The sequence below is a fragment of the Tachypleus tridentatus genome, chromosome 2 (assembly GCF_004210375.1).
Source record: "Tachypleus tridentatus isolate NWPU-2018 chromosome 2, ASM421037v1, whole genome shotgun sequence".
Classification (NCBI taxonomy): domain Eukaryota; kingdom Metazoa; phylum Arthropoda; class Merostomata; order Xiphosura; family Limulidae; genus Tachypleus; species Tachypleus tridentatus.
In genome coordinates, this window is record NC_134826.1 from 57396571 (window position 1) to 57405034 (window position 8464).

Genomic DNA, 8464 nt, shown 5'->3' on the forward strand with positions numbered 1-8464 from the left:
CTGAAATAAAAGTTTCGTAAGTAGCATATTAGGATATACTAAAGTTTTGTTCATAAATGATTCAGTATGCTTGTTAAATATGTGATTTTACTTACAAATATTAATTATATTATATAGGGTTATGATGAAACATAGTTTTCTATATCAGATATAAATGGAGATTTGTTATAAATTGTCATAAAAGACCAAGCTAGACACGAACAAATTAGTTATTTATAAACTAAGAAGTTTTCGTAAATATTATTCTGGTGTAATTTAAAGCTTTGTTAAAAAATGTTTGATACTTAAGTCTCAAATTTACTTACATACACTAAATATGAGCTTGTAAAGATAAATGTTTTTTCGTTTAAAAAACTAACAGAACAATTATTTGTAGTTGATGATTTTTATACATTTAATTATCTATTTGTAAAGTGTAAATGAAAGATAATTCATGTTACGATAACAATTTCAAAATGTACTTGAAAAATATATCTACTTTGAAATAATCGAAGAATAACTTGATTTATAGCTAAAGGTTCTTCCACGGTTATGATTGCCAACTCTAACTTGTGAAACAGTGTATAACCACTAGTTGGAAAGAACTAATTCTGTTATTACATGAGTGCATAATGTATAATTAAATGTCTCATATCTTACATGCTTAGGTAAATATCGTAAATTAGAACTGAAACGATCTTTCATTTGGAAAACTTTTTAAGCCGACTGACACAGTCTGACATTTTTCCGTATGTTGGTTACAATATGCAAAAAATGTACGTTAACTGAACGGCTTATTCGGATTGTATACATTATATAATTATAAAATGTAAAATAAAAGATATATATTTTCTTGAATTTTATTCTAAGAAACTTGAAATATACGAAAATAGGATTTCCGGTTTCTATGTATGTTTTATGGAAACGAATGTAATACTCAGGTAGTAGTCGTGTGATACTTTACATGTCTTTACTTTCGTATATTGAATGTGTCATATATATGAGAGTGAATTGTGTCGGCTTTGAACTGTAAGGATCATTCAATTTAGTTACAGATTTCAAGTGTATGATATGTTACTACAGTCTGGAGAATGCTCCTATGTTTCTTTTTGGTGACTAATAATACGCTATAACAAATATATACCTTACATTAGGCATATATAGTTCAGTAATTTTTAAAGTAAGATGTTGTCACAAATAATATATTAGTGCATTTTAAATTTTTTTAACAAACGTTTCAGTCTGTGTTATATTTAAGACTGAGATTTTCCCAAGTCTATTTTAAGTTAAAGGTTGTTTGAAGCGTGGACAATAATGACGTCACTATTTCCACAGTAGTTTTGTGAACTATAGAAAAAGTTTTGCATGTGATTAAATGTAAGTTTAAACAGAAAGTCGTTTATGTATTATATTTAGTTGTAGAATAATAAAAGTAAGTCTGCATAATATTTAATAAATGTTTTATTATTATAGGTCAAGAAACGTATAGAATTAATGAATTGGTGTCAAGAGTCCTTTTTATGACGATTTAAATATAAATATGGTTTTAATACAGTTAAATACAGATACTGATCATATCTGGAAGTGTTGTGTCTACCCTTGTAAAACCCGTGTGAGATAAAAGTATGTAGTATCAGGTTATTGGTCGGAGGGCACTAGGATGTTTATAGGTTTGGGGTAAGGGTGATTATAGTTGATCTGCAGGTTTGCAGCAAATATCTGGAAAATTTCCAGAGCGATAAGTTAAATATGCTTTTAAGTGGGCTCAAATTTTTGGAGAAGCGTCCTTGAGTACTCTGTTGTGGATTTTATCTTCCCCACATGAGCTGTTTTTTTTTTTTTTTTAATTTGCGGAAGTAGATTTTGATTTTGGTGTAAAGATATTTGTTGCGGAGGTGTGTTCAGTTTTGATTGGAATATTTATCAGAAAGGTAGTTGAAAAAAATCCTTGTTTGTTTGTAATGAAATCGTTTATTTTTGCAAAGTGTTAATGGTCAAATTTAGTTCTTTGAGATGTGACGAATATGTTAGAGAAATAACGGGAGAACAAGTTAGCTATTTGTGTATCTTTTGGGGCGGATGTGTTTTCGTAGGTTATGTTGCCGAATTCCTTGGATTCTTGGCATAAGCTTTTTAAAGATTTCACATACAGTAAGTTTGGGTTTCAACTCATACAGTTTTTACAGAACTTACTCCGGTTTTTCTTTTGTTATTTTCTGATCGGTTTTTCAAGTCATTTTTGGCTTTATTTACTAGCTGTTTTTAGAAACTGGATTTCTAGAGGTAAAGAATTATTTGCGGAGTCGGCGTTTAGTCAAAATTAAGTCGTGTATTTCGGGTGTTATAGTCCATGATTTAGGTGTTGTTTTGCACAAACTACTTTCATTAACTTTTATCGTTATCGCGTGAGTTATTTCTTTATAATACTGTTCTAGCTTTTCTTTGGAGTTTACAGTGGTTTGGATGTTCGTGTTTGGGGAAGTTATTAAATCTAAGCCAAATATATTTTAGGGATGTTATGGTTATGAACTTCATTAGAAACACTTAAAGCGTTGTTGGTTTTGATTTGAAAGGATATTGGGTAATGGTCTCTTACAATATCCTCATGATCGTTGAAGTTACTTGTTAGGTGTGTATGTGTTGGCGGGATGACAGCTAGATCTGTTATAGTGAGTGCGTGTTATGGAATTGTTATTATGATTGTAAAGTTATGGGTCTGGGTGAAGTCTACAATTTTCTACCAGTAGTATTAGTGGTATGATGTAGAAAGCGAGGTAGGAAGCATTAAGATTGGACAGAATTACACTGTTTTGGTAAGTTTGGGGGAATAGCAAATAGAGTGATTTTAGGTCGAGATAAAAATTTTACTTGGCATAGAATATGTTCGTGGTGATTTAGAACGACATTATTTGTTAAAGATGTATCTAGATTAATTGTATATAGTAGAGCTACACAATTATAGTGGGTATCTTTAGGATTAGAAGCTTATAATACGAAAGTTTAAAGTTAGAGTTCTTCTTTAAAAAGTTTTCATAATAGTTATTATGGAAGCATTAAGCCAGGGGTGTGCAACAGGCGGCCCGCGGGCCACAACCCGGCCCGCCAAGCCATTTAGTGTGGCCCTAGTTGTTGTAATCTAACCATGTGGCCTGATCTGTAATCCAACGCAAATGGAATATTTTTAAAAGCATCGATCCTACGGGATTCCCAGGCTTCGACTCGACAAACTTCTAAAATTATCTTTGCTAGAGAGGAGCAGGCCGAATTCGATTGGTCGGCCTCCTTAGGGCATGAATAGGTGACGTGCACTAGCACTGTTGTCTACGACTCAACGTCATGTCCTGAACCTCGCCTTCGCCCGCTGGCGACAATTTTCCCTAACCTCTGCTGTCCGTCATTCATTATTGGTGAAAATTTTATTACCTTTTACAGTTACTACAAGAGATTGAAGGTAAATTGATTATTATTTAGCATATTGTTGTGACTTTACTGAATTTATTAAAATTTTTGCTTTCAGATGCATCTGATTCTATGTACAGTGTGACCTCGTTATTCGCGGGGTTACGTTCTTTACCCTCCCGCGAATAGCGAAAACCGCGAATATTGGATGCAGTTTTAAAACGTATATGTATGCGATTATATACTATATGAAATGCTTCCCAAACACTAATGATACTTATACTCATTGATGAAGTAATAATGTAGCAATATTGCATACTGATATGTATTTCACTAAATTGTACCGTGCGTTACCGGGCTGTGCTTTGCCGTTTGCGTTGTTGGGGAAGCTGAGGCAGTCAGCCAATAGCAGTCCAATCTTGTTTGGTGAAGACGACAATTGATAAAACGGCTTGATTGAGTAAATACAACAGAAATCTCCTCGAAAAGCCCTTTCAGTCTCTGTGACCTACAAAAACGCAGTTCGCGCATAACCCGCGAATGGCGAACCGCGAATAGGCGAGGTCACACTGTATTTTGCTATTCTCAATTAATTTAAGTACCGGAAGGCTATAATCGGGATGCCAATTTAGAAACATGTGTTTCTGTCCATAAGAGGTTCCATGTGTAAATAAATTCTATGTTTTTTTCTACTTTGCTATTTTCGTGAGAATAATTTTTGTTTTGATTTCAGGGCTAGTAAAATGTCAGCAGTTAAGAAACGAAAAATTGATGATGAGGGAAGGTTATTCAACAGTGAATGGTGCACAAAATATCTTGTTGTCCCACATAATCAAGGTGTTGTCTGCCTCGTCTGTCAAACTACAATTGCAGTCATGAAAGAGTACAATATTAAGCGACATTACGCAACTAAGCACTCCTCCCAGTTTGATGAAATTGTTGGTCAGGCACGAAAGGACAAAATTGAACATTTAAAAACATCCATTGAAAAGCAACAAGGTGTTTTTACCACTTTCAAGAAAAATTCAGAACTGGTGACAAAACTGAGTTTTAAGCTTTGTGAATGTATGGCAGAAAAGGAAAGCCTTTCAGTGATGGAGAATTTATTAAAATTGTTTAACAATATTCACAGAATATGCATGTCCAGAGAAAAAATATTTGGTGGAGCAAACTAGCCTTTCCCGCTTTACTGTCTCACGCAGGACAAAAGATCTTTCAGAGGACATCAAAGAAACTTTGAAAGAGATTGAATTCGTGTGAAGCTTTCAGTCTGGCTTTGGATGAAAGCACTGATATCAATGACACATCCCAACTTGTCATTTTCATCAGAGCTGTTACTGCAGGCTTTGATGTTTTCGAAGAGTTTTAGATATGGCAAGCCTTTCCTCCACAACCACAGGACAGGATATTTGTGAACAAGTGCTTAAGGTCGTAGAAAAGTTTGAACTGAATCCTTATAAATTATGTGGTGTTACAACAGATGGTGCTCCTTCCATGACAGGTAGGACAAATGGATTCACCAAGAAATTTCTAACTGCAATTGGAGCACAAGACGTAGTTGTAAGCCATTGCATTATTCACCAAGAGAGCTTGTGCACCAAAGTTCTGGATTTTGCAGAAGTCATGAAAAATGTCGTTCAATGCGTAAATTATATTCGAACACGAGGATTAAATCATCGACAATTTAAAACTTTTTAGATGAGCTGGACAGTGAGTATTCAGATGTTTTGTACTTCTCTGCTGTACGTTGGCTTAGTAGAGCTGCTACTTTGAAGAGATTCTGGAATCTGCGAGAGGACATTAAGTTCTTCATGGAGAGCAAACGTCAGAATGTGGACTTCTTGAGCAATGAGAACTGGCTGAATGACTTAGCATTCCTCACAGACATTACACAGCATCTGTCTGATTTAAACTTAAAACTACAAGGGAAAAGTCAACTTGTGAATAAGTTGTTTGAGCATATTTGTGCTTTTGAGAAGAAATTGGAACTTTTCCAGGTTCAGTTGAGAAGAGCCATATTGACCCATTTTACATGTCTTGCAACCAGGAAACTGGAATTTCCTAATCTGGATTGCACCAAATATGGAACCAGTGTACAAAAGCTGCGTGATGAGTTTGCAAACAGATTTCCAGATTTCAGACAAACTGAAATTAGATTGAAATTGTTCGCTCAACCTTTTGATTTGGCAGTGGAAGACAGTCCTGATGATTGCCAAATGGAACTCATTGAACTGCAGGCTGACATGGACACTAAAAGGAAATTCTCTGAAAACAGTTTGCTAGACTTTTACAAACTCTGTGTACGTGAAAAGTTTCCCAATTTGTCCCGTCATGCACAAAGAATTGCCTCCCTTTTTGGTAGCACCTACTGCTGTGAGCAATTTTTCTCCAAAATGAAGCTTATCAAAACCAAATGTAGAAGTCAGCTGACTGATGAACATTTGACCAGTCAGTTAAGAGTGGCAACCACTTCTGTCAAAGCTGATATTGACAAGCTCTGCAAGGACTCTAAATTTCAAGTGTCGCACTAAAATGATCACTCATGCAAAAATATAAAATATTATTGCTTGCATTTTGATAATTTTTTTAATTTATTGTGCATGTACACGAATAAGCTTGTTTTTTAAGTGGCCCCGCTTGATTGATGAAGTTGGTTATATGGCCCACCGACGAAAAATGTTGCACACCCCTGCATTAAGCTGATTAGCTAATTCTAGTCATTCGAGTTGTCTATAACTAAGGCCTCCTTAAATGTAGGACAGTGATGGAGTTATATGATTTATCTTTGAAAACGATCGTTGTTTGTCTATGTGTAATATTCTATTGGGTCCGGTGATAAGGGAAGAGAAGGTCCACCAATTAGAAGTTGGTTACGGGTTGCAAGACAGGCACATTTGAGGTAAGTGTGAAGGTCGTCTTCCATAGAGGCTGCTGATAAGATACCCTTGACAACAGAAGGCTACTAGTTCTGGGGGATAGAGTACATGCCAGTTAGGCGGTGTTTTCTGTGTTTATTATGGTTGGGGTGGTCGGCTGGTCGCTGCAACGTAGGATGTAATACGTATTATTGGATGCTTGGTCTTTTGTGGAAATGAAGAATGATGCTATCTTCTGCCCGATGAATTGTGGCTTCTAAAGAACTGACGAAAATTGTTGACTGGTAGGATGCATAGTATTTAATGTGTTGCATAGAGTTTTGGATTTGAGTCTTGAGGCACTCTCGGCAACAGGCGTCATGTTGTCCACCACAGTTGCTGTCAGTTATGTCTAGTCTGTCCTTAGGATAGCCGCTAATATGATAATTTCTAATGCACCTTAATTCACAGCTTTAGTGGTGCAGGCTACACTGGTGTCTCCGAAGTACTAGCAGTTTAAACAATGGAACATGGAAGGGCTGAAGTGATTTGGCTCTTCAACCTTCAGGAGGCAAAATCACAGAATGATATCATATTCTAGGATTTAGGAAGCTTGCTTTGGGTTGGTAAGTTTGAGGTGCGAGAGAAATGTTAATTCACCAATACCTGTTTGACCTGATTCTTGAGAAGACAGCAAGTTCGTAAGCCTTGAAGCATAGTTCATATTCAGTTTCCTGGTATGGCGTTGAGAGAAATACCGCTTATGACAACAGCTTTCGTGGGTTTGATTGGATGCGAGGTTTGATAAAGCATTTTTTGAAGGCGTCATTGGGCCATAGTTTCAACAAGTAATCCCGGGGCTGCTTGATAACGATGCCTCCAGAGAGTAGTCAACGTGAAAAATGCGGCGCAGCTCTGTGGCAGCTTGGGGTTGTTTAAGAGACGATGCAATAGCTTTTACGATGATGGCTGATAGTAGACAAGTGGTTCGTGTAGTATCCCTAGCATTGTTTCCTTTGGCGCTAGTTGGTGCCATTCGTGGCTTGCTCTTGTTTTAGTTTGTTCTTCTTGTTAGATCTGGAATAGATGTTAAGTGATAACTGAGATACATGAGTTGGAAGAAGTGTCATATTCTTCGTTTAGGTCTTTGTCGAAGTTAATTGTTATGTGAGCGTTGGCAAGTGTGTCGAAGAGGTCCGCGGATGATAGAGTCTGTGCCTGGGAAGAATTGACTGGGCGAAGTTTCTTCTTCTTGCTATCACGACACATGGTAGTTAGAAGTGTAGACCCATAAAAAACTTAGTCTTGAAAAGGACTGTTTATTCCTGGATGAAATTAATGACACAGACTGCAGAGAATAGGACTTTACTTTACTATGCAAGAAATGTATGATGCTGAAAATAAAAAGTAAAAACACGCCTGAACTCCATCAAGTGAGTAAAGATTTTCAGTGGTATAATAAAATGTCAAAATCAATATTTAACTTCACACAGTTATATACATTTACCACGCACAAAATACATGTCTATATGTTTAAATCAATCTGATATCATACAAAAATTAAAATTTATACTTCATACAACAATTTACATCGTAAATAAAACGTTTATTATGCAATATCTCCTTTACTAATTTGTAGCAAAATAATTTATACATGTTTTACGAAGATGGACTTTCACATATAGTTAATCACTTTTATTACCGTAAGATTTAAACAAATATACTGTGACAGTACAAGTCATCAACATCTAGATTTAATTATGTTAAAGTCAATTATCTGAAATAAAAATAATAAATGATTGACTTACTGTATTCGTCTATTTTCCATATAGCTATTTATCACTGGTAAACGTACACAAAACTAGTGAAAGTATGAAATATATTTCTAAACTGTTCATAGCTTTGTTCAAACAATTTTCTGTAGGATATTTAATATTTCATAAATCATACATAACTAATAATCATCCCAACGGCTAAATGAACGAGTTACTAATGGCTAATGTTTAAAATACCACAACTTTCAGACTGTCTCTCATGAAACTCGCATATAAATCTACGTTATTTCCAAAATCATAAAACTAATAAATCCGTATCTGATGTCTATGATACAGACATGTGTTGTGTGTGGGAAGTGAAAATCTGTAAACATTTGGTTGATAATTAAAAGAATAAGTTTTCATTAAGTATCGTCATTTTAGGACATAAAATGGTAAGGACATTTAATTTCCTTT